At 38.3% G+C, this 27,344-nt stretch overlaps 1 long non-coding RNA gene across 1 annotated transcript in view; it reads right to left on the bottom strand.

Moving 5' to 3' along the window:
• LOC119565999 overlaps positions 1-27,344 on the bottom strand; it is a 176,444-nt gene that overhangs the window by 34,339 nt on the left and 114,761 nt on the right. Inside the window, exon 3 of the long non-coding RNA XR_005225002.2 lies at positions 13,832-13,983. This is a non-coding gene — a long non-coding RNA (uncharacterized LOC119565999). The remainder of the gene's footprint in view (positions 1-13,831; positions 13,984-27,344) is intronic.

Below are 27,344 nucleotides of genomic sequence, written 5' to 3'. Positions count from 1 at the left end.
AAGAATAAAAAAAAAAAATCCCGCTTCAAGGATCATAAATTTACAGGAAACATATAACAAGAGGAAATTACACCCTGAGGATTTCATATTGCTGAATTTTAAACCCAGAAGTCTGTGTTTCATTATTGCCCTATGGATTTTTTTATTTTTATTTTTATTTTTATTTTTTTTTGCATCCTAAAATTAGTTTAGTGATGTAAAAATATGTCCATATTTATTCAAATTAACAGGTGGCTTTTTTGGTTTCCAAAATGAGACATTCAATATATTAACTAGAAAATCACAAATTATATGAATATGAGTACTTATCAATATTCAAGATATAAAAAGTAAATTATTGTTAACTCAAAATGAAGAGTGGCCAAACTCCAGACTTGTTTTTGACCATATAGTTCCACAACAATTCCAAGGTATTTAGTAAGATCAATATTGCTGTTGCTTTTGAAAATGTTCACTAATTAAAGGGCCAGATTATGCCACTTGTTCTCATAATGAGTAGCACTTTACGCCTCAAGCAAGCTCAGGTATGTCAATGGGCCTGCTCACAGAATAAAATGACTTACTGTAAGTAAGGTTATCAGAATCTGGCCCAAAGAGAGTACTCCATTTATTGTTGTTCATATTATGGTGTGTTTTGCCACTAGACAACCGTCTTAAAGAAGATCTATTTCTCAGTGAGAAGAAGTTCCCTCTTCCTAAAAAGTTTGTCTTAGATAAATTATGTCTCCTTTACCTCTCTCAATAGCATGCATCAGGATTAACTTCATTGTAACACCAGTGTAAATGACACAGAATCACAGAAAAGTTTTGGCATTGGGGAGTAGGCAGTATCCATTTAGTGTCCAGTGTGCATGTCTGCCATGCTGAAGTATGTACTCACCTCCAGAAATAGGAGTCATGCAAGGTTATTCTCTCCATCGTTGGAGCAGGATCGGAACTGGGAGGTAGACTGTGACTCTCTGAAACATCTACTCCTAAGTGACTTGCTCAAGACAGCACAGGAAATCAGTGGCAGAGAAAGGGTTAGTATTAGGGAGGACTAGTTCTTTTGTTCACAACATGGCAACACATCTCTCAAGGTTTCCCCTTCTCTAATTGAGATATTAGAGACATAACTGATGCTTCTCTGTTATTCTCAGTTGGAATGCCATTTTTCAGGCATTATTATTTATATAAATAGTAATTAATCAAACTAGACGGCAAACATAATAAATCCCCTCCCACTTCTTCCCTGAATCTCCTAGATTGCTGAAAATGTAACATTCATTCTTGAATTCACATGTTCAAAGACTAAGCATGCAAGGCTGAAATCCAAAGGGAGCAGTTACTAGAGAGAGGAGGTAAAGTAGGTAAAGGGAGCAGTTACTAGAGAGAGGAGGTAAAGTAGTTACTAAAAGTTTATTTAAATTAGTGCTTCAATGCAACCTACTATTTAATGGGCCAGAAGTTATACTTTAGTACCCCCTAAATTGCACAGGATCAACGAGCTAGTTGTTGTACTGCTCTTTTTGTCAATACAGTTGACATTATTATATACCATTTTTAAGGCTCATCTCCTTTTACAAATCAATATCAGCAGCCAATTTAAACTTGTCAATATAACAGCCTTTTCAGTGGTTCATTGATTACTCTGGTAATACTGTGCCGGTATGTGTTCTTCAGAAGTAGCAGACATTTGCTATACCCTCTTCATGTTATAAAAAACAAAACTAAACTACTTTTCCTCAACTCTGAAGAGAAAAAAATTATGTATCCTTTTCAATATAAAGCTGGTCTGCTTTCAAAGTGTGATTTTCATTGTAAAAATAAGAATTTTTATATCATTTTACATGTCTTTTTTTATAACAAGACCATTTGCAAAGGCTAGACTAAGACAGACTTTTCTGAAACTCCAGTTGATTCAAAATCATTGCAATGTTTCCGATTCTAATGATTTTCCACCAAGGAAATTGCTCATAGAGTTAGAAAATTTGCTTTTAAAGTGTCTTAGCTGCTTTTCTGAGAAGCTGGAATATTGTTTGCTTGTCAAACCACTTGAAAAGCTGGACAATACCATTAGACATGGCATTGAAAATGATGGATGGATTATCCTCACCTGCTGCTTTGTTGTTTGGGAAAGATATTTTAGTAATACATCCCTCTTCCATCATTTCTAATGAATTGCCAGTATAAAATCTGCAAAAGTATTTAACCAAAAAAGCAGCACAAATTACAGCAACTAATGTGAATACAAAGATACATTGCACATTCACTTTATTGGTAAACAATTCTATTTTACTTCAGTTCAATGTCACCTTTCAAATAGGAGACATATCTCCTTATTAAGGGGATGATGAACATCCACAATTCAGAGACCATTTCTGACTAACTATTCATATTTTTATTGTTGTTTGTTTCTTTTGCTCCCTGCTTCTTCTTTCCTGTTCACTTCTCCTCTTCTATTCTTAGCCATGAGCAATTAACATTTCACGATTTTCATGTACTCTCAGAACTTCATTTATTTTATTCTCCTGATTTCTTATCTGTTGAGAAAGAAAGAAAGAAAGAAAGAAAGAAAGAAAGAAAGAAAGAAAGAAAGAAAGAAAGAAAGAAAGAAAGAAAGAAAGAAAGAAAGAAAGAAAGAAAGAAAGAAAGACTCTTACAAAAGCTGTACTTTTAACATCCTGTTTTTCTTATCATTTCATGTAGTGGGTCTATTCTCCCGCTATGTTTCATCTTACCCTTTCATCCATCCCTTCAGTTACATACATGTTTGGTATGGTACTGGATAAATGTTAAACTTAATTGATAATAGTAAAAACTCAATGATGGAATCATGAAAGAAAAAAATATAATTTATTAATTTGGCTTACATTAAATCTTGATGTCATCAGGGATGAAGAATTATACAGGATCAGTGAAAAATAGTTATAAATATTCATATCAATTACTAATTATTTGCATGTATCCAGGTCCATTTTTCATGGCACTTTATGATTTACTGAGCTATATTAGAGAAAGGTAAACTAACATCCAGAGAAGTTATGGCTCAAATTTTCAAAAGTGGCCTCTAAGTTTGAGTGCCTCCATTTTGTGTGCCTAGCTTTACATCCTTGGAATCTACTTTTTATCACCACTTAATCTCCCGAGAACTGGCCACTCTCTCAAAGGCTTTGAAGCAATGCATCCAGTTGGAGGAATATTCATGGATGGGTTTAGTATCCTTCCCTCTTCTTCCAAGAGGAGGAGTCTTGGGTGCGGTGGAGGAAGTTCCTCACCCATGTAGCAGAAATGGCATTGCCAGACACATGGCTTCTTTCTTTCACTTTGTCATGCTTTGAAGCATTCTTGATGATGCCCCAGAATGCACAGCATGCTTGGGAAATCCTAAAATCTGTTAATTTTGGAGATACCCAGATATTGGATACCTCTACAAGGGATAAGGTTTGTGATCGCAGTTAACAAGAAATAAGACAACTGCTTATTTTTAATGAACATCACCCCACAAAGTTCTATTTGTGATACAAAAATCAAAATGTTTATCCTTTGCATGATTAGTCATGAAATGCAGGACAAAGTGTGCCCTGTATTTAAAAATGTCCCTTAAAATTAGGAACACATAGTCATCCTAGACGTTAAGGGAGTTGAGACTCAACTCAAAGTTTGATTCAAAAGCTGAATAAAGATCTGAGTCAGTTCCTATTTGAACTGATTCTTGGATTCTCTGCTCTTTACACAATTGACTGTAATGGCCCCATTAGTGAGGACATGGTCTACTGGGCCAAAGAAGGCTTTGTAATGGAACAATTATTATATCTACATCATCAACCGACAATACTGTAATGGGTCTTTTGAAGTCATATCTGTAATGAAAATCTGGCTGCTAAGTAGCCTTATGAACTCTTTAGAATAGATTTGTGCATAATTCTTTGTCCTCCCCCAATTACCAAAAGGTAGCAGTGTACATTATGGACTAGTGGCCTGTAAAATATTATTCATAAAAGAATGAAGATACTGAGTTGCATTACAGTATTATAGAAAAGTGAATTTTTGCCCTCCTACAACACTGGCAGAACCAATTTAAAGTATAGTTAGTGTAAAACATACTTAGGAGCTAAGAGACTGTTTTTTCCTAGATATCAATATATAACTGTCACAAACCAGAGCTTGTAATGATAGCATGGGCATAGTCCTTAAGAACAATGTAGTATCCCTGGGAGGCATTGCTGTATCTCTATAATTCTCGTACAATTTCTCTGTAAGCTACAGTATATTCTTACAGTATATTCATACAAAATACGCATTGGCTTTGTGATATTAACCAGGCACATACATCAACAAACAAGAAGTTTCATGTCCTAATTTTAGGCCAAATCCCACTTGTCATACTCACACGAGTAGTGCATTGACTTAGTGGCACTACTTCATGAGTAGAGCAAGAAGGGTTTTGACTCTTTATTGCTGCTTTGAATCTGTCTTGTGAGCAAGGGGCTTCAGAGAGTTTGAAATCAAGAAAAATATACTAGACAATAGGGCATATTTATGACAGCATGTTTTAACATTCGTCCCTTCAGACTCAGATTGAATGCCTACTTTTGTCATTGAGAACGGCAGGAGAATATATTCTTAATGGAATATCCTGTAAACTGCTAGCAATATTTAATTATTCTGAGCACCTTTAGCTCCCCGACCATGTTGTTGAGATGGCGGTGCTCAGCACACTGCAGAAGGTGCTCAGCATCTGACAGGATCAGACCCTGTGTTAATTAGAGCAAGACATTTATTTTTACCTTCATGAGGAAGTTTCTTATATGAGGAGGAATTCAGTGCATAATTTAAAAGGACTGATTTGAGCAATTTGATTCAGAGGAACTGAATGAACTTTTGTCAGCATTTCCATTAGTTAAAGAAACATTTATTCTGAGGTACAGCAACATTAGGCGGTTACTAAAATGTGCAAGAAAAATTAAGGAATGCTTTCATCTAGTAACATTCTTCCATGAGAAACTAAGTGATTGTTCTCACATCATTACTGGTAATGACAGGAATATGTTCATTGCAAAGCCAGAGTTCTTCCCTGGCGTATTAAATCAAGGCAGAATTACTGTGCTGTAGTTATTTCAGAGATTTCTCTCTTGCTCAAAGACATAAAAGACAATGTTTTGGAGAAAAAGCACTTCCACAGAGTTGTTTAAATAAACACGAGAAAGACAGTATTATATTATTATTGAGAACAAAACCATGGGAGATGGAGTGTTGGGAGGTGAAATGGCCCATCAGAGGATCTTATTCTTACATAATGGTTCACAAAGGAAGAACTTTGAGAACAACTGCCTAAGGCCCTGAACCAGAAAAGTACTTAAAAACATTCCATTGAAGCCAGTGAGAATACTATTATTTATATTACAGTAATGTCCAACCAAGTTTGAAGCCCCATTGTAGACACTGTACACACAACCGTTAGGCTTTCTCTACACTGGAAACTGAATGACAAAACTTTTGTCGTTCAGGGGTGTGAAAAAAGAGGGTTTTGCCAACCAAAAGTGCTGGTGTGAACAGCACTTTGTCGGCAGGAGCGCTCTCTTGCAGACAAAGCTAACGCCGCTCGTTGGGGGTGGAAGCTTTTTGTCGGTGGGAGAGCTCTCTTCTACCAACAAACAGCAGCTACACTGCGCGCCTTTTAGTGGCATGGCTGTAGCAGCACAGCTGTGTAGCTAAAAGGTGCGTAGTTTAGACAAAGCCTTAAAGACAGTCCCTGCACCAAAGAGCTTACATTCTTAAGAGACCACGAGAAGCAGAGACATAGAAAGGTGAAGTGACCTGACCAAGATCACACATTAATAGCAGAGCCAGGATTAAATCCTGACACCCAGTTTAGTGACCTATCCATTAGCCAAGCAAAACACGCATTGAAGTGCTTTGCTGGATCAGGGCCTAAAATGAATACAATTGTGCTTTAGTAATGCATTACGTATATGGGGGAAGATCCTCAGCTTATGTAAACTATCATAGCATCACAGACTTCAAATAATAGCTTCACTGATTGAAGTCAATAGAGCTGTGACAATTTACAGCAGCTGAGAACCTGATCTGTGAACTTTGTGTGTAAATACATATTTATGCAATCTTTTTTACATTTAAAAATATATAATCTTCCTGATGTCTGCTAAGCACTATTGTTGTTTTTTGAGTGGATTGGACTGAAAAGACATTAGGAAAGAAACACCGCTGTGTCTGATTTTAAAATTTTCTAATCAAAGTCACCATCTCTCAGTAAGGTGAAGAGTCATCACTCGGACTGCTGTACATTTAAATGGTTCTGTGGGCTGTGCAGTAGTTTAGTTACAAGAGGGTGGAAGAAAAGCTCTTTTCGTTCAGTGTTCGAAAAATCAAGTCAGGAGAGATAAGGTGATTAGCCTGGATTTTGAATGATGTCAAAGCTAAAAGCAGAAATTCAACTATTTTTGAAGTGGTGACCCCATCAGTATGCATCATTGTTAGTAGCACAGGTAACAGGATTTGTAAAACCACTGCAGATCATTGTTGTGGTATGAGTAGGAGAGATTCAAAGTGGTTATATAATTCATCTGGTTGGTACTTTCAATGTCATTGGCTCTGCTTTAGTGCTGTCTTGATGTTTTTGGACAGCGAGTTTTTTTGTTTTGTTTTCTAAAGATCGAAAGCTCCCTGGGCATGGGATAGTCTGTTTTTTTTCCCATTGCTATTCCGCATGGTCTGGAGCACATAAGCAGTGCTTAACAAATTGTAAATAGAAAGTTATTAATTTTAATCAATAATACTTCATCTAGCCTTTCAAAAGGGAAATAGAAAAGCTCTTAAAGATAAAAATGGACCCGCATTGACACAAAAATCTTTAAACTACATTTTGCACTAAAAATAGCATAGAATGTGGTAACCAGAGTTCCCTTTCAGACCCTGTTTCTGAACTCACTGAGGACACTTTGTGTACATGCTGTTACTTACTACAAAATGTTCTCCAAGAGTAATATTGGAGCAACAGTCTTTTCTAACATTGTGATGTCATATCATAGAATCTAGTCTTAGGGGTTAGTATTACCAGAAACAAGTCCAAATAACTTCACCTAAGGACTTCGTTGTGAGGTTTCTGATGCTAACTTCAGAGAGAGAGAGAGGGGGAAAGGAGACTGGGAGGGGGAAAACTGACTTTAAATTAGAGTTGAAATATCACAAACAAGAGTCTTCAATAACTAGTAGTTACAGTCCTATTCCAAAACAGATTGCTGAAAAGATAACCAAAGAACTTCTTAATTAAAATCTTATTGATGTACTATATCTACAGAGATAATGAAATACATCATCAAGTTTTGCACACAAAAGCATATTTATCTTGCCAAGGAAATAATTGAGAAAAAGCACTCTGTGGTTCAGCCTTAATGTAAACATTTTTTTGTCAATTGGGTTTCTATTGTCAAAATGAAGCACCAAATAACTGCGGAGTTTTGTTTTTTTTTAACTGACCAGGCTACAAATTATAGTACAGTAAAATATATGTGCCTTTCCCTCAATCAATTAATTCTAAAAGAGAAACAAAGTTGAATTAGGATGTTGTGTGGTCGCTGACATTTTATTTACTACTCATATTTAACAGCAGAAGTTGCTTGGTTTCTCACCATATTTTAAGCAACCATTGAACTACTAAATGTACTATTCTATTTTTAACATACATTTCTGACACAGACATACATTCCAGCAATCATAGTTCTGCAAAGAGTAACTTCCACAACAAAGCTACTCCAGACTTATAATAATTGAATACTGACAATCATTACTTGGGCTTTCACTTGCAACACTGGACCAGAGAAAGGTCCAGTGAAAGGGAGAATTTTATGGAACTCATCCACATTCTTCAAGTTAATTTTAAAAAATAGTAGAAAAGAAGAAAGTGTGATTCAATGGAGAATTGGAAAAATGTTAAATCCTCATAGTATTCACAGGTTGTGGGAATACAATGGTTTTAGGAAATCTGGAACATAATTACAATCCTATTGACTTCACAAGGTTTGCAGTTGCTCCATTTTAACTGGATGAACATCAACATGCAATGCACAAAACATCTTAATATGCCTATGTAATGGGGTGTTCACCCCACACCAGCCTAGAAGGGTGTAATGAAACTGAGGAGAGGCCAATTAACTGGATAGGCCACAGCTGAGGACAATTAGCTGGCCTATGTAAACCCTGAATAATGACAGAACTCAACTGGGAAGGAACAGGAGGGACTAGTATAAACCCAGGAAGCTGGCACTAGAATGGGGTTGTAGTGAAGGATCCTGTAGCCACTTTCTGGACAGTGGAGGCGGAAAGAAGGGAAACTAGACAGAGGGTGTAGGAAAAGGCTCAGGGAAAGGGTGGCAAGTTTTAAGATGGCACAGACTTTGTCTGCTGATTAAAGGGTTCCTGAGCTGGATCCCAGAGTAGAGTGTGGGACTGGGTTCCCCTAGCTGTCACTGGGGAAGAGACATGGTTTGAGCCATGAAAGAGGAAAAGACTTTGATACCCCACAAGGGGAACACACACACTGACCTGGCCAGAGGACAAAGCCATGAAGACAGAGCACCCTGAGTCAGAGAGTTAGAGAGAGAGAGCAGGAGCAGGGCATATAGCAAGCAGCAGAAAGGGGTGACAGACCTGGAAAAAGCTAATCCCCAGAGCGGCCAGGAGGAGGTGCTCCAGTGGTGAGTAGAGCACCTTGTGACAGCCTGAAACATATGTAACACTGGTGACTTAAACCTGGTGTAAAAATATCTAGCTGGGGAGAAGATTTCTGATAAGCCATAGACAAAGGTATAACAAGATCCAATGGCTGGAAGCTGAAGCTTAACAAATTCATATTAAAAAAAAAATGGGGCAGGTCCTCAAGGAATCAATTCTGAAGCACTTAGAGGAGAGGAAAGTGATCAGGAACAGTCAGCATGGATTCACGAAGGGCAAGTCATGCCTGACTAATCTAATTGCCTTCTATGACGAGATAACTGGCTCTGTGGATGAGGGAAAAGCAGTGGATGTGTTATTCCTTGACTTTAGCAAAGCTTTGTATACGGTCTCCTACAGTACTCTTGCCGGCAAGTTAAAGAAGTATGGGCTGGATGAATGGACTATAAGGTGGACAGAAAGCTGGCTAGATCTTTGGGCTCAACGGGTAGTGATCAACGGCTCCATGGCTAGTTGGCAGCTGGTATCAAGCGGAGTGCCCTAAGGGCTGGTCCTGGGGCCGGTTTTGGACACTAAACTGGGAGGAGTGGTAGATACGCTGGAGGGTAGGGACAGGATACAGAGAGACCTAGACAAATTAGAGGATGTGTCCAAAAGAGATCTGATGAGGTTCCATGCACCGCTACAGACTAGGGACCGAATGGCTAGGCAGCAGTTCTGCAGAAAAGGACCTAGGGGTTACGGTGGATGAGAAGCTGGATATGAGCCAACAGTGTGCCCTTGTTGCCAAGAAGGCTAACGACACTTTGGGATGTATAAGTAGAAGCACTGTCAGCAGATCGAGGGACATGATCATTCCCCTCTATTCAGCATTGGTGAGGCCTCATCTGGAGTACTGTGTCCAGTTTTGGGCCCCACACTACAAGAAGGATGTGGAAAAATTGGAAAGCGTCCAGCGGAGGGCAACAAAAATTATTAGGGGACTGGAACACATGACTTATGAGGAGAGGGTGAGGGAACTGGGATTGTTTAGTCTGCAGAAGAGAAGAATGAGGGGGGATTTGATAGCTGCTTTCAACTACCTGAAAGGGGGTTCCAAAGAGGATGGCTCTAGACTGTTCTCAGTGGTAGCGGATGACAGAACAAGGAGTAATGGTCTCAAGTTGCAGTGGGGGAGGTTTAAGTTGGATATTAGGAAAAACTTTTTCACTAGGAGGGTGGTAAAGCACACTGGAATGCGTTACCTAGGGAGGTGGTGGAATCTCCTTCCTTAGAGGTTTTGAAGGTCAGGCTTGAAAAAGCGGTGGCTGGGATGATTTAGTTGGGAATTGGTCCTGCTTTGAGCAGGGGGTTGGACTAGATGACCTCCTGAGGTCCCTTCCAACCCTGATATTCTATGATTCTATGAAAAGGAATCTTTTTTTTTTTTTTTTTTTTTTTACAGTGGGGGTATTTATCCACTGGAACAACTTACCAAGGAATGTGGTGGATTTTCCATCTCTTGAAGTCTTTCAATCAAGCCTGGATGTATTTCTAAAAAATATGTTCTAGCTCACACAGGCTTTATAGTAGTGGTGGGCAACCATCAGGGTAATCTGATTGCAGGCCGCGAGACATTTTGTTGATGTTGACAATCCGCAGGCACGACTCCCCCGCAGCTCCCAGTGGCCACGGTTCACCGTTCCTGGCCAATGGGAGCTGCAGGAATCTAGAAACCACTTAGGAAAATTCTGCAGCTCTGTGGCAAGAGATCAGACTAGATGATCATAATGGTCTCGCCTCACCTTAGAATCTATGAATCCAAAACCAAGTGACTACATAATCAAATAATTTCATTTTCACCATGTGTGACTTGTATGCACTACATATACTTTTTTAAAATCCAGGGCCTCTTCTGCTCTGCGAATAACTTCTCCATTTAAGTCAATAGTGATATTCCAGGTTTACAATGGTGCAACTGAGAGCAGAATTTGGCTTCTTGTCTTTAATGTCAATAAAACACTGCATTAGCCTGAAATCAGTTTTCTAATAAGGGGAAAAAATCAACAAGATAATGATATAATTATAATAAACTTACTTGTTGTCTAATAGCTGTTTGTCATCATTATTCAATATACAAATTTTGATAAGATCAAGAATAACTTATTTTGTGAAGACACACAATGGGTGCGTAGCCTGCATGGTATTACGTCTGTCTAATGTGAAAAATGTATGGTTATGTGACAGTATGTAAGTAAATTTAGTTTAGTATTTTACGGCCTGATTTATAGATGTCAAAGGGAACTCAAGTACTACTAGTTTTAATTTTAGTGATCACCAGGGCTTCATAGACCACAATTACTTTTGATATGTTAATGGTCATGCTTTACAATAAGAAATGCTGGATGCTCGATACAATGCAGTTTGCTCATTTAAATATGCAGCTGGTAATTTCATTACAAAATAATTTTCAAGACAAAGGAGGAGACAGATAAAGAGAACTCTCTTAAAAATGAGATAGGGAATCATAGCAAAAGAATCATTAACTAATTTCTTAAGCAAGGAGTTCCTGTCCAATATTGCACTCTGATCAAAGCAATTCCACAACATTCAGGATTTAAGAATATCTACAAGTATACTGTATGTTAAGCTAATGCCTAATGGTAAACTTTAAAAGCATTCTATTTGGAAATATCTCTGCTTTTATTTACTTTCATTTTTCCCTCCTTTATTCTTTATTTAAAAGGACTTTTTTATAATCTTTGTCTCCTAACAGCTTTTTTCATCTGTTTCTGTTGCTTATTCTACACTTGAAATTATATCAAACCTCTTGTGACATCACAATCACAATAATAAACCATCTCTTAAGCACTATTTAGGACAAACAAAAAATTGTTATGCTGAGTGCAGAATAAGCCTCAGGAAATGCTGAACTCTTAATAGACAAAACTTTAAAATAATTCCTCATATTGTAGATGGTTATCAAGATCAGAAAAATACATATTCACACGTAACTATATTAATTGTCAACATTATGGTAGATTTGGCATATAAGCTGATGACTGAATCAGTACGGCAAAAGATTTACCCTCTCAGTCTTTTGATCAAATCCAGAGACAAGTCTAAGCATAAGTAATTCTCGTGAAAAACTGGTGTAATTTACAACATATTCCAATCCCCAACATGTATATTACACCAACTTACATAGTCTTAGACTGACTGAGACACATACCTCTTACGCACACACAATTTTACTCAATCCTCCTTACACATCAGCTCTGAATTTGGATAGTGCATCTAGATATTTGTATAAACTATACCCCTGAGAGAGGAGAGTAGCCACAAAAGCAAGTAACAGAAGTGTATACTGAGATATAAGTGACACCAATGCAAACTCCCTTATGTAATGGTATTGGGGATCACCAGATAGCAAAGATAACCTTTCAAGATCTGGTTAACTGATTGTATCCATTGTTAGATATTCTAAAAGTGCTATTCTCGGTTGTAATGTGGTTCTTATTAGAATCTGAGCAAATCATCTGTAAAATATCTGCTCCTTACCTCAGTCTCTGACTTGGTCATTTCTTCATGGCAAAATTGCCAGTAGATTGAACCCAGACAAACAAACAAAGCCATTGCAAAGTAGCCTATGGGGAAAAAATGATTGGCCAGGTTTATGGAGTTTGCCGGAATCCAGCAGCCTATTACGAACTGGAAAAGGATAAACCTTCTGAGGAGAGGAAGAATTTCAAGCTATTTTTTAAGAATGCCCTGAAATCCAAAGATAAAAAGAAAAATGCTAGTACCTGCTAATTCCTGGTTGGATTATAATACTTATAATATAAATATTTATAATTCTGGTGTAGAAATGACTGCTCAAGAGACAGAGCTGGGGTGTATGATAAGATATTTGAATGTGTCATTCTAAAAGGTAACCCACTGTTTACTGCTATATATTTTACAACAAAGCAGAAGGTCTAACAGGACCCATAAAACAGTTTGTGGCCAAATTCAAGTTGCTGGCTGGAGACTGAATTTGCCAATATGGTTTAAATGATTCGGGGAAGATAGCATTGGGAACAAACTCTTCCAAAATCCATGAAAATCTGGTAACTCAAGTAAGAAAGCTTCTCAAATAAAGCAGTAGACATTGCTTGACCACATAGACCATCACAAGTTCCCCTAAAAACTGTCTAAAGAGGACAGAGAACACAGAGTTGCAGAGCTTCAGGCAAACACAATCACACAATCTGAAGCATGCAGGCAGGCTATAAACCTAAATGGTAGGCGTGAAAAGGAGAGTCTGGGGTAAATGGATATAGGTAAGTATCCAGCAAAAAGCTAGATATGCCATAAACAGGGAAAAGGGCAAATCAGGAATAGCAGCAGCAGCTACTATGTGTTCACACAAGTTATCACTGGAGAGTAATGGCAGCAGGTTAAATTTAAATTACATAACGTCATACAAGTCAATGCAATAACCTCAAAAGTATACAAACAGTTAATGCTCTCATAACCCTGTACAGACACCAACTAAAAATTATTTGGGTTTGGAGGTGATAGTTTGGATGTGCAAAGTATTTGCACTGCAAAGTGCAAGCACAAAGAATTAAAAAGGTCTACAAGTTTTATCCTGTAAGCAAAGGCGCACCAATAGTGCTTGGTCTCAGAGCACGCCTGGATCTTAAATTGATTAAACTAGTAATGACAATCAGAGATATCTGAGTTCTAGTGCCTCTAATACACCCTAAAGTGCATGGCTTATTGGAAAAAACAGAGATGTATTTCATGAATTAGGGTGGGTTCCTGAGGAATACAAGATTTAAATTGGATACTACGATAGGCTTATAGTTCATAATCCATGGAAAATCCTAGTTACACTTTAGACCAATTGGCTAAAGTGACTTTCAGACTGGAAGACTAGAGCATGATTAAAAGTGAATGATCCAAGAAATGGATAAGTCCATGGAAGAAACAGGGCAGAGACTGTGCCGAGATCTATAAGTGTTTAACAAGGTAATTGAGGGAAACCATTACAAGATGCTTCTGTTTGAGGATCTAATGAGTAAATAAGTTGACTTCAGCATATTGGATGCCAGAAATAGGTTCTGGTAGATATAATGGTGATCTTTCTATGTTAAGCTAATCACTCAATATCTCACAAGAAAGATACACTTACTCTTTCACTATTTTTCAGTAATAAATGTTTCAAATGAAAGTGGACATGACATCTGCCAGTCTTCATAATGTGGAAGCAATTGTAAATGAGATCTTGGTGTCCAATCGTGTTCTTCCATGGAAGCTCAAATGCTCAAGCTGTGCTCCAGAGACCTAGAGGGAAAAAGGGTAAAGTTAAAAGTGGCCAAATGCATTATGAGAACTATTGCTCTTAGTGACATTGTTTTTAGTAGAACAGAGAAAGAAGAAGCTAGATTGAAGTGGACTGAGGAAAAAGAACTAGAAGACAGGAATTTAAGAAATCAGTAATAGATGGTTTGCTCAAGGGGCTAGGAGGTAAATATAAGGAGGGATTAATATAGTAGTATGCAAGTCAAACAGGTTCAAGGGAGGGTCTCTGGGATCATGAACATGTGTGTACTTGAATGCTGAGAGAAAGGTCAGGAACAGAGTAAAAGACCAGAGACAGAGCTGAGGTGGGACAAAATGGGGTCAAGGTAGAAGAGCTAAGTAAAGGCAAAGAGTCAGTATGACATGAAGATTAAACCACCCTCACTCTGCTATTAGTTATTTCAGGAAATGTTGAGGGCATGTTGGCAGAGTAATGATAGAACTGGTTGAAAAATGGGATTTTTTTAAATTTTGTAAAATTTTCAATCAGGTCTATTGATAAACCTACTATTTATAGAAGGGGTTCACTCATGAAGAGACAGCTTTACTACCAACACTTAGTCCTGACATGCAGAACTCCCATTTATTCTAGACTTGGACCATTCTATAGCAGACCATGTCAATGGTGTTCAACTGTATAATGATTTTTGTGGTGCCAATGAAACACCTATTGGTGGCTATGATGAGACTATCATACTCACTTTTAATTCTGACCTAAAGCAGGTTTGAGCTATAAGGTTAACTTATATATTCAGTTGTTTAAAACTTGAGATATTTCTGTTAACATATCTGATTCTGAAGCTTTTCAAGTATTACATATATTTGCTATGTACTTATTCAGGCCACATGGGCTAATATATGATGCTTCAGTGTGTTCCCCTCAGTCCTATGATCCTCTAATAGCTCCCGATCTCATCCCTCCTTTCCCCCCCCCCCCACTTCCCATGAACCTTCTCCTTCAACATTTATTTGATTGGCTATTTAGTGTTATGAACAAATAAAGTAAAGCCAGAGATAAAAGATTCAGATTAAGTCCATAAATTTCATCATCTGTACCAGCAACACCTTGTAACTGCAAATTAATATTTTGTGTGTGAGTGTGTGTGTGAGAGAGAGAGAGAAAGAGAGAGAGAGAGAGAGAGATCCTAGTTACTTATCTCCTCTGCCATGGATTACTAACACGAAATAAATCTCACAAATATAACAGAAGTTATTTTTTGTTTATATTTAATGGCTTCTTCTGTTTTCTTTTTCAAGGTCAGTCCTTACTGAAGCTATTGCTCTCTAATCTCCTGACTAAAGAAACTGTCATCAGGTATTTGGTCTAGATACTGTTCATTCAGAAAATCAAACCAACTTTTGTGATCCTGTTCCTTTTGTCCTGTAAAGAGGATAGAAAAGTAACACAGTTGTGTGGTTATTGTTAACTGACAACTAGTATCATAAATACTATCAAACCATTTCTGATTATATACTCGTTATTAGAACTCAGAAGCATACACAACTAGACTTTTTACCATTTTCTAAAATATGTTATACCTATTTTTAGTTCTGTTAAGCAGACTAGGTCCTTAATAATTGTTTTACTTGTTGTATGTTGTTAAGACCTGAGTGTCCAAAGTCATTTTCATGACTTAAAGGAGGAATTAATATAGTATGAGAAATGAACCAAATTCAAAAGGCAAAGATTTTAAAAAATGAAAAGGACTTTGTATTCATTTAAGTACTTCTTGCTGATAATATAAAGGGTGGCAACTATAAACCTAGCTAGACATATCAAAGGTAAGGAAGGCTCATTTTTGGAGGTAAGGAGACCAGTATTGGCTAAAAATGAGGACAAGTGGTCCCATATGGATGGCATGACATTTTGTCCTGCCATTTCCAGTTAGAAACAAATCAGTGTATGAAACTGAAGACAGAATGGATATTTTTCATGTCATTCATCTTAAGTAGGGTAGCCTTTCTGGTTTGCCTAATTGTACTAAAGAACTAATGACAAACTTTCGTAAAATCAACATGACTTGATTTCTTTTCTCAGCAAGTTCTTGAATGTCTGGAAGCAATTTGTGCATAATAGACTAGAGATGCCCATTTCTGTAAATGAGTCCTTTAATGAGCCTTTGTTTCACAAATGACTAACACTTTTATTTTCATCTCCAACACTCTGCAGTAGTTTGTGTATAACCTGGTATGGGCCAAAGGAGAGACCTAGTGTACCTATGCATTTTGATGGTGCAAGCCCCTAGAATTGATAAATAGAAATGATATTTGTTTTGTAAAATTACTTTCCGAAATACCAGATTCAGTAAAGCAAGGTTTTCCAACACGCAGTGATAATGCTGATGTTTGTTTTCAAGGAAAGGCTTATCCTGCTGAGTGATCAGTTTATTCTGCTCTTGCAATTTCCCTTACTCTCTCTGGGAAACAATGAGTGTAATAATAATCCTTTGTTACTTTCCCTCAGTAATAGCTCCACAGATTTTATAATAAATGCTAACCCTAAGTTATACTTTGAAAACATTGGTATTTTTTTACACTATACAGATTTAGATAGATGTTAGTCCTTGGTAGTCCAAAAGAGAAGAAGAATATGATAGCATTCTTCAGTGGAAGGATTAATATTCTTTGCTGTTCTATCTAGGGGAGATGGTGGGAGGTAAAGACCATCAGCAGAAAACAGCTCATTGAATAATTGCTTCAGGCAGCATTTTAAATCAAATCAATTCAGAGAATAATGTCCTGTTCCATTTTTGTAGTCCAGTTGAAACTGGATTTCATGTATTTATATTAGGCAGTCATTTCCACCTGTCAGAACTAATTGAGCTTTTGTTCCCCTCATTATGTATCCCTTTTGAACTTTTCAATTTTGAAAAAAAAATTTATTCTCTAAATCAGTAAAGCAAGAGATAAGGAGTCCTGCGAAGTTATTACTAGGAGTGTGCGCTATGTCTACAATTTGTATTGGTCTCCCTGGTTTTAGGGTTTGTTTTTAATTCTGGCTGTTTGGCATGTCATGGGGAGTTAGTAGAGATATACAAAAGAGATGAGATCAGGTAAGCACATGATGGTGGGACATGATGATAGCCGTCTTGTTTAAACTGCTGTGCTCTTGGACTTCCCATATCCTTTTGAATTCACAAGGGGAATTATCTAGGTCAGAAACAGTATTTTCAGTAGTCATTTAGCCCTTCCCAGGATTCTGTTTGGACCCAATGGTTATCTCCCACTGTTAGGACATATTTCCTCATCTTAAGCATTTGTGATATTTAGAGATACCAGCATCTTACCCATACGGAGCCTCCAGCTAAACACAAACTTAGTATTTTTAAAAAACAACTCCCTGCTGGTACTTTGTATTAATTCTGAGATTGATCAAATATTAATAGTAACATACCAACTCTAGCTTCTGCACATTTCTTTCTTAATCCTCTGAGGTTTTTCTTTTAATCATAGCTTCCTGACTGTTTAATATGCTCAGTTCTTTGAAGAGAAGTGAATGCAAAAACAATACCGTACCATGAACACTGGGAAATACAGCAGTCAGAGATACCAAAGCACTCCGACTGACAGCATTGCCAGGACAGCACAGTTTTTACTTCTAGAACTTCCTTTCTGTCAACCATATGAATGTTGATTTCCCACTATACATCGGTCACTACAGTTAGATGGGCATCTCCCTGCTATACCACAGCTGCTGCTACCTGTTTTCATTTCCTTCCAATAAACAAAATGTCTTTTAGTGTGGAATCTATTTTCCACAAGTCTACTTATCGGCAATCTTAATACTGAAACCAAAAACAAATGAAAATAAGTATTATATATTAATTGGCATGGTTATATGTACGCTGTAAGATCACTTACTCCACTCCCGCTACTATAGAATATTTTGGGCTGGATGAGGCCCCACTGGAATACCAGCTAGTTAATTCCCCAGCAATATGGCAGGATTCTAATGAGCTACAGCACCTATTTCAGTGGGATTGCAGCACTGTAGCTGAGAGGAAAAATTGGCTCTGGTACCTCCACAAAATTATTTTGATAGAAATTTGCCTACAGTTAAAAATATAACTGCCTGTTAGTGTGTGTGGACTGCAGTTGTGGAAGCAGCATGTCAATCTTCAGCCATAGTCTGGTCTTCCATAATCAAAGAGTAATTGTTTGCTTAATTTCTCATAGGCTGCTCCAGAAATTACCTCAATAGCTAGTTTAAATTTGAGCAACAAAGACGACAATTTTAGAATTACTTCATAGTATTATTTATTTTTACTACTGTAGCAACTAAGGACTTCAATCACAGAACAGGAGCCCATTGTACTAGGCACAGAACAAAAAAATAATACAAAGATAGTTTCTTTCCCAGACAACTCACAATTCAGGATTCAGACAATATGCAAAAGGTGACTAAACAATAAAATGAGAGAGAGGAAATGGGAAGATGTCAGAGTAGGTGCATTTTCATAAATTAGTAATCACAGCAATCTAACTTGTAGATGATCACAAGCCTAACCAATGTTTTAAAGTCTATATAACCAAAATGGTAGCCTTTTATCCACATGTGATAGTTTCAAGGTAGCGTTTTCCGAAGTACTCAGCATTGGTCTAACTCTGCTTTCTCTGAAGTCAGTGGTTAAATTCGCATCAACTTCAATTAAAAGAGAGACCAACACCGAGCTGTTTTGAAAATCCAGTCCTTGGAGAATTCTGAAATATTTCATCAGTTTCATCATTAGTTTTATAATCTTTCAAAAGGCAAAAATTAACAGAGATGAGCTTGTTTTATTAGAATATTTTACCAAAGGATGGTTCCACGCCTGAGCAGGTCATTCTGCATAACCAGTCCATTTAAAAGAAATGAAGAAGAAAACCTGACTTTTGAGTTATGAAATGTCTTCACTTACGGTGAAAAACATTTAATAAAATCAGATGAAAAGGTGGATTAGTGAATCACTGTCTTGGGAGGAAGCAAAGCATGAAGCAGACCATGAGGACAGTGAAAATGTAGAAAGATAAGGAAAAATGTTGAAAGCCTGGGTCTCTTCGTATGAGTTGGTGGGTTGTTTCCTTCAAAAATAATCACTTAATTTAATCAATAAACTCAATAAAATGTATTTAATATATAAATCTTATTTAATGTTTACACACAGCACAGGAAAAATATGTAACTACAGGGATATTTCAAATGTATTGCGTGGTTATCCAAGTTCATAATAAAGAGACTTTTATCAAGATTAAATGAGATATTCTAGGATACAAAATGATATCTGGCTTTTTTTTTAAATGTATGAATGATAGCTAAAACTGGCCTTCCTTCCTTTTATGTATACCCTGAGGCACACAAAGGATTAAGAAGAGTCAAGCTGGCCTGGGCTGACAGCATGAAAATTATTTTCTACCCCAAAGTAAAAATATTCAATATGTTACTTTTTGTCTATTATAAAACCTCATTTAGAGAAAAATAAATCACTGAGGCTTGGGTATTACAAAGATATGGTAATCCTGAGGTTAGATGACTACAATATAATAGCCTACCACTCTAGCTGTGAAAATGTACTAGCAGTTGACAAAGTACAACCAAAGGAATAGGAGCCACAGTGACTTAGAAACTATTTTCTGCTCTCTGGGGTTATTTAATAATAAATAAAGCAAACGAAGGAACTTCCACTAAGGAAACATCACTGTCTATGAAAATCTTGACTGTATATTATGGAATTAGCGCTCTTACTTTTGTTGTATAAACACTAAGCGGGGGCGGGGGAGAGAATCAAAGAAAATCAGCTTGCAAGAGAACAGCAGCAGTTCAAGCACTGTGGTACAAGAGTCATGAGGAGTTCAAGGTAGAGGGAAGGTCTCAGCAGTATCTCCTGTCATGGAGGATAACCCAGTTGGCCTCTGACAAAACAGGACAGTGGCAGAGCTGGGCTAGGGCAAAGGGAACAATGGGATGAGATTCAGAATTCAGCCTGTGACTGGTATTTGCATCTGTGCAGTCAGTGTGAGGAGGAAATATGCCTGCCAGCCTGAACTGACCTGTCAGCAGCACGGGGAAGAAGTTTACAGAAATGTGGGATGTTTATTTCAAAATAGAATAGGCATAAGTGCTCGCTCCTTAAAAGAGACGGGGCGGGGAGTGCCACTTTGCAAGAAGGGAAAATTATATGCACATTAATATATCAATGCCATTACAAAGAGATGACAAGATAGACTTAGGTTGTTTCATATTAGTAGATGCTCAGTTCTGAGCAATAATAGAAAAACCGCTTCTAGAGATATTTGAGCAGAGTATGAATGTTAGGTTGAGTGGACTGGCATAACGTTGAGCCTGATCCTCCTCTCATTTAAACTGGCATAAATCCAAAGTAATATCAATGAGGTTAAACCACTGTAGGAGTCTGATCTAAAGCCCAGTTAAATCAGTGGAAGCCTTTCCATTTATAACAATGGGCACTGGATCAGACTCTATCTGAAAGAGAATCAGGCTCATTGCTATTAAGTCATAAGCATAAACAAGATTAAATAAAAGGTGCAGAGGCCAGTTAATCTGGAATTAGGGGAAACTGACAGAATTGCAGTACCTTGGCAACTGTTTTAAAAGCAACGTATACAATTAGAAGTAGACTTCAAGAAAGTATTTGTCTGGGACTGACTGATATTAGATACCCAAGGGTGCATAAGGCAGCACAAGTGAAAAATGTAGTGTTGTGACGGGGAGAAATCTAGCGCTAAAATCTAATGTGAAACTGAAAAATTGTCACTTTAAATGGCTTGGTTTTATGTCAGAGCTGATAACAAAGGTGAGGAGGTGAACCAGCAAAAAGTTTAGACAAAAGCAGGGATGCTGGAACAATTTTTATAGTGGGAGTGCTGAGAGCCATTGGATCAAATCGTAAACCCTCTATATAACGGAAACCACTTCAAGCCAGCGGAATATCTAGTTCCAGCACCTATAGATAAAAGTGGGGAAATAATCATTTGTCAAAATTTTCTATGGAAGAATCTTATTTTGTTAAATATTTTCCATCCAACATTTTTTATGTCAGAGTAAAATATTTTGATTTGTGGACATTAGTTTTCCAATTAAATATTGAAATTTTCCATTGAAAGCAGACACTTTAAAAAAGATTTTGTTAGAACCATTTTTTCTTTGTTTGATAAACAATTGCAATAGAAAAATGTTGACCAGCCTTGGTTTATCACTTAGTTTGTACCTGGTAGGCAATAAAGCAGACACCAAGTTAGAAAATCCCATTCTATCACTTCCAGACTGAGCGTGGGACACAGCCTCTATACTAAAAAAAGTAGAAGACAGAAGTGTGAAGGAAACAGAGGTCAAGAGAGTGAAACATGAGTGATCACAATAGCATATAGTCAGCTTTATGTTTTCAAAACGCTGTATAAACATAATTAGTCCTCGCAATTTGAGGTAGGTAAGTTAGTTTCTCTGTTTTACAGAAGTTAATTGTTTTGTTTTTTTTTCCAAAATCACACAGGACATCCATGACAGAATAGCAGGAGTTTCTACCCCTATGTCTCTTCTTTCATCGAGTACAATAAGCTGCTTCAGACTAACAGAGGAAACAGAATGACCAAACAAGAAATCCCTAGACACCCTGAGGAATTTCTTGAGTCAAGGAAAGAAAAGGAGTACTTGTGGCACCTTAGAGACTAACCAATTTATTTGAGCATAAGCTTTCGTGAGCTACAGCTCACTTCATCGGATGCATAAAGTGGAAAATACAGTGAGGAGATTTATATACACACGGACCATGAAAAAATGGGTGTTTATCATACACATTGTAAGGAGAGCGATCACTTAAGATGAGCTGTTACCAGCAGGAGAGTGGGGTGAGGGGAGAGAAAACCTTTTGAAGTGATAATCAAGGTGGGCCATTTCCAGCACATTTCCAGGAGTTAACAAGAACATCTGAGGAACAGTGTGGGGGTGATGGGGGAGGAATAAACAAGGGGAAATAGTTTTACTTTGTATAATGACTCAACCACCCCCCGTCTCTATTCAAGCTTAAGTTAATTGTATCCAATTTGCAAATTAATTCCAATTCAGCAGTCTCTCGTTGGAGTCTGTTTTTGAAGTTTTTTTGTTGAAGAATCGTCAGACTATACTATACTCTTAGCCCAGCAGAAGAATCTGTCCTATCTCGGGGCCTCTCCTTCTGCCCCTCCACCCCCATGAACATGATACGGTTCTGTGGTGACCTAGAATCCTATTTTCGACGTCTCCGACTCAAGGAATATTTCCAACACACCTCTGAACAACATACTAATCCACAGAGACCTTCCTACCAACACTACAAAAAGAAGGATTCTAGGTGGACTCCTCTTGAAGGTCGAAACAGCAGACTGGACTTGTACATAGAGTGCTTCCACCAACGTGCACGGGCTGAAATTGTGGAAAAGCAGCATCACTTGCCCCATAACCTCAGCCGTGCAGAACACAATGCCATCCACAGCCTCAGAAACAACTCTGACATCATAATCAAAAAGGCTGACAAAGGAGGTGCTGTTGTCATCATGAATAGGTCGGAATACGAACAAGAGGCTGCTCGGCAGCTCTCCACCACCACTTTCTACAAGCCATTACCCTCTGATCCCACTGAGGGTTACCAAAAGCAGCTACAGCATTTGCTCAAGAAACTCCCTGAAAAAGCAAAAGAACAAATCCGCACAGACACACCCCTGGAACCCCGACCTGGGGTATTCTATCTGCTACCCAAGATCCATAAACCTGGAAATCCTGGGCACCCCATCATCTCAGGCATTGGCACCCTAACAGCAGGATTGTCTGGCTATGTAGACTCCCTCCTCAGGCCCTACGCTACCAGCATTCCCAGCTACCTTCGAGACACCACTGACTTCCTGAGGAAACTACAATCCATCGGTGATCTTCCTGATAACACCATCCTGGCCACTATGGATGTAGAAGCCCTCTACACCAACATTCCACACAAAGATGGACTACAAGCCGTCAGAAACACTATCCCCGATAATGTCACGGCAAACCTGGTGGCTGAACTTTGTGATTTTGTCCTCACCCATAACTATTTCACATTTGGGGACAATGTATTCCTCCAAATCAGCGGCACTGCTATGGGTACCCGCATGGCCCCACAGTATGCCAACATTTTTATGGCTGACTTAGAACAATGCTTCCTCAGCTCTTGTCCCCTAATGCCCCTACTCTACTTGCGCTATATTGATGACATCTTCATCATCTGGACCCATGGAAAAGAAGCCCTTGAGGAATTCCACCATGATTTCAACAATTTCCATCCCACCATCAACCTCAGCCTGGACCAGTCCACACAGGAGATCCACTTCCTGGACACGACAGGGCTAATAAGCGATGGTCACATAAACACCACCCTATACCGGAAACCTACTGACCGCTATTCCTACCTACATGCCTCCAGCTTTCACCCAGACCACACCACATGATCCATTGTCTATAGCCAAGCTCTGCGATACAACCGCATTTGCTCCAACCCCTCAGACAGAGACAAACACCTACAAGATCTCTATCAAGCATTCTTACAACTACAATACCCACCTGCTGAAGTGAAGAAACAAATTGACAGAGCCAGAAGAGTACCCAGAAGTCACCTACTACAGGACAGGCCCAACAAAGAAAATAACAGAACGCCACTAGCCGTCACCTTCAGCCCCCAACTAAAACCTCTCCAACGCATTACCAAGGATCTACAACCTATCCTAAAGGACGAGCCATCACTCTCACAAATCTTGGGAGACAGGCCAGTCCTTGCCTACAGACAGCCTCCCAACCTGAAGCAAATACTCACCAGCAACCACACAACAGAACCACTAACCCAGGAACCTATCCTTGCAACAAAGCCTGTTGCCAACTGTGCCCACATATCTATTCAGGGGACACCATCACAGGGCCTAATCACATCAGCCACACTATCAGAGGCTCGTTCACCTACACATCTACCAATGTGATATATGCCCTTATGTGCCAGCAATGCCCCTCTGCCATGTACATTGGTCAAACTGGACAGTCTCTACGTAAAAGAATAAATGGACACAAATCAGATGTCAAGAATTATAACATTCATAAACCAGTCGGAAAACACTTCAATCTCTCTGGTCACTCGATTTCTGACCTAAAAGTGACGATTCTTCAACAAAAAAACTTCAAAAACAGACTCCAACGAGAGACTGCTGAATTGGAATTAATTTGCAAATTGGATACAATTAACTTAGGATAGAGAATGGGGAGTGGTCGAGTCATTATACAAAGTAAAACTATTTCCCCTTGTTTATTCCTCCCCCATCACCCCCACACTGTTCCTCAGATGTTCTTGTTAACTCCTGGAAATGTGCTGGAAATGGCCCACCTTGATTATCACTTCAAAAGGTTTTCTCTCCCCTCACCCCACTCTCCTGCTGGTAACAGCTCATCTTAAGTGATCACTCTCCTTACAATGTGTATGATAAACACCCATTTTTTCATGGTCTGTGTGTATATAAATCTCCCCACTGTATTTTCCACTTTATGCATCCGATGAAGTGAGCTGTAGCTCACGAAAGCTTATGCTCAAATAAATTGGTTAGTCTCTAAGGTGCCACAAGTCCTCCTTTTCTTTTTGTGAATATAGACTAACACGGCTGCTACTTTGAAATTTAGTCAAGAAATAGAAGTTGTCCATAAATTACAAGAAACTCCAGCAAATTTGGCAGAAATTACAATGCTAGGTCCAACAAATTTTGCAGCATGATGGAATGCAATAACACCTCTCACAGCACTAGACAGCTAATGCAGTGATATATTAACACACAAGCCATATGGGCCAACACACAAGACACCAGTGAACGAGAGTAAGTATCAAGAGAAAGGAAACTGAAAAAGGATGCTTCCTTTTCATTTTGGTTGACTCCATCATTCATTTGACTGTGGATCTCAAAACTGGGTGACCGGGCAACAAAATGGCAGATGAAATTCAATGTTGACAGATGCAAAGTAATTGCACATTAGAAAATATAATCCCAACTATACATATAAAATGATGGGGTCTAAATTAGCTGTTACCACTCAAGAAAGATCTTGGAGTCATTGTGGATAGTTCTCTGAAAACATCCACTCAATGTGCAGCAGCCGTCAAAAAAGCGAACAGAATGTTGGGCATCATTAAGGGATAGATAAGAAGACAGAAAATATATTGCCTCTATATAAATCCATGATACCCCCATATCTTGAATACCGTGTGCAGATGTGGTTTCCCCATCTCAAAAAAGATATATGGAATTGGAAAAGGTTCAGAAAAGGGCAACAAAAATTATTAGGGTATGGAGCGGCTGCCGTACGAGGACAGATTAATAAGACTGGCACTTTTCAGCTTGGAAAAGAGACAACTAAGGGGAGATATGATAGAGGTCTATAAAATCATGATTGGTGTGGAAAAAGTAAATAAGGAAGTGTTATTTACTCCTTCTCATAACACAAGAACTAGGGGCCACCAAATGAAATTAATAGTCAACAGATTTAAAACAAACAAAAGGAAGTATTTTTTCCCACACAATACACAGTTAACCTGTGGAACTCCTTGGCAGAGGATGTTGTGAAGGCCAAGACTATAACAGGGTTCAAAAAAGAACCATAAATGCATGGAGCATAGGTCCATCAATGGCTATTAGCCAGGATTCACAGGGATGGTATCCCTAGCCTCTGTTTGCCAAAAGCTGGGACTAGGCGACAGGGGATGGATCACTTGATGGTTACCTGTTCTGCTCATTCCCTCTGGGGCATCTGGCACTGGCCACTGTCAGAAGACAGGATACTGGGCTAAATGGACCTTTGGTCTGACCCAGTATGGCTGTTCTTATGAGCCACTGCATGATTCCCCGATTCCCAGGACACTATGTTCAATGTGTTCTTAAAGATTTGCCTGTTTACCCACTTCAGACCTGGTATAATATGTAGCATTGATGAAGACAGATTTTTACTTCTTGTCCTTGGCGGAAATAGGATGCCAGGAAGGGGGGGAGGAGTAACACATATGGTGTCAGCCCAAAAAACCAAAATCATAATCCATCATTGAGCTGGAACAGAATGCAGTCTACCAATTAAAGAAAGATTTTAGCTAAACTGAAATTAATTGGAATTAAGGGTGAAGGATCAGTCAACTTTAATTAAAGATTATGTGCCAAATCCTCTTCTTCACTACCCAGCGAAAATACATTTATGTCACTGGGATTATACTAGTGTAGTTTAGAGCAGAATTTGGGCCATTATTTTGTATCATCAAAATGTAGATTCTTCAAATTATGAAAGGCTTTAGTCTCCTTTTAATGCATATTACAATGCTCATAAAAATGCAAAGGATTTATGTGGGATAAAGAGTACTTCTGGGTATACAGATATTTTAAACTCTTGACCTTGAAGGTCCTTTTAAAAGTAATTATTTGTTTTAGCCATAATTAGAGAGCACAGATAAGCCCAAACTGTTTAACAGGATCTTAAAAATAATGTATAACTGGAAAGCCTTTTTACTATAAAGGTAGGAAGATTTGTTTTATTTTATCTGGTATTATTTATTTTCTGTGTTTGTTTACTTGCTTGTAAAAGTTCAGACACAATATGGGGGTTAAAAGTTTAATTGTAGGAGCTGTGAAATGAAATGACTTCGAATAGATTTTGTTGCTTAAAATAATCTGAGTGCGAGCATTTTCTTTAGGCCCTGATCTTCCAATATGATGCATGGGGGATGGGGTGGGGGGCACACCCTGTGTCCATGCAGAGCCTTTTTGATTTCTGACAGAGTCCAAATGGGTGCAGAGATCCAGCCTTGAACACCACATTGCAGGACAAAACCTTCACTGACACAGGGCCCAATCCAGCTCCCACTGATGTTTAGAATGCTTGTGGGATTGAGTCTTAAATACGCGATGGTAGTTCTTCCAGGAAGCAGGAGTTGTGGGTTTTGCAGAGCATAGCCTCCTCCTAACAAATGTGATTACAGAAACCCAAAATGATTGTTTTAAACTTTTTTTTAAATATTTTTTCTTCATGAAAGCAAGAAAGAATATAACCAGAGAGAGAGAGAGAGAGAGGTTTCGATCACTTAGATTTGATTATACAACATGTTTGTGTTACAGAATCTTTCCCTAAGGAAGTAATGATCATTCAGAAATAATCAAAAGTAGCTTTGCCTAGATCAATCCTTGTAACAGTGTAAATCGCTGTCCTTAGAATCAATAAAATGTGTTAATTACACCTCAGGTTAACATTACATAAATTACAGTTTGACAGCTAAGCCACATATAACATTGGTCTCTGACAAATAAGATAGCCACTCTTAGCAATACAGGCA

This window comes from Chelonia mydas, chromosome 4 (genome assembly GCF_015237465.2).
Source record: "Chelonia mydas isolate rCheMyd1 chromosome 4, rCheMyd1.pri.v2, whole genome shotgun sequence".
NCBI lineage: Eukaryota > Metazoa > Chordata > Testudines > Cheloniidae > Chelonia > Chelonia mydas.
Note: the sequence above shows the minus strand (reverse complement) of the source record. Positions and strands in the feature narration are given on the sequence as shown.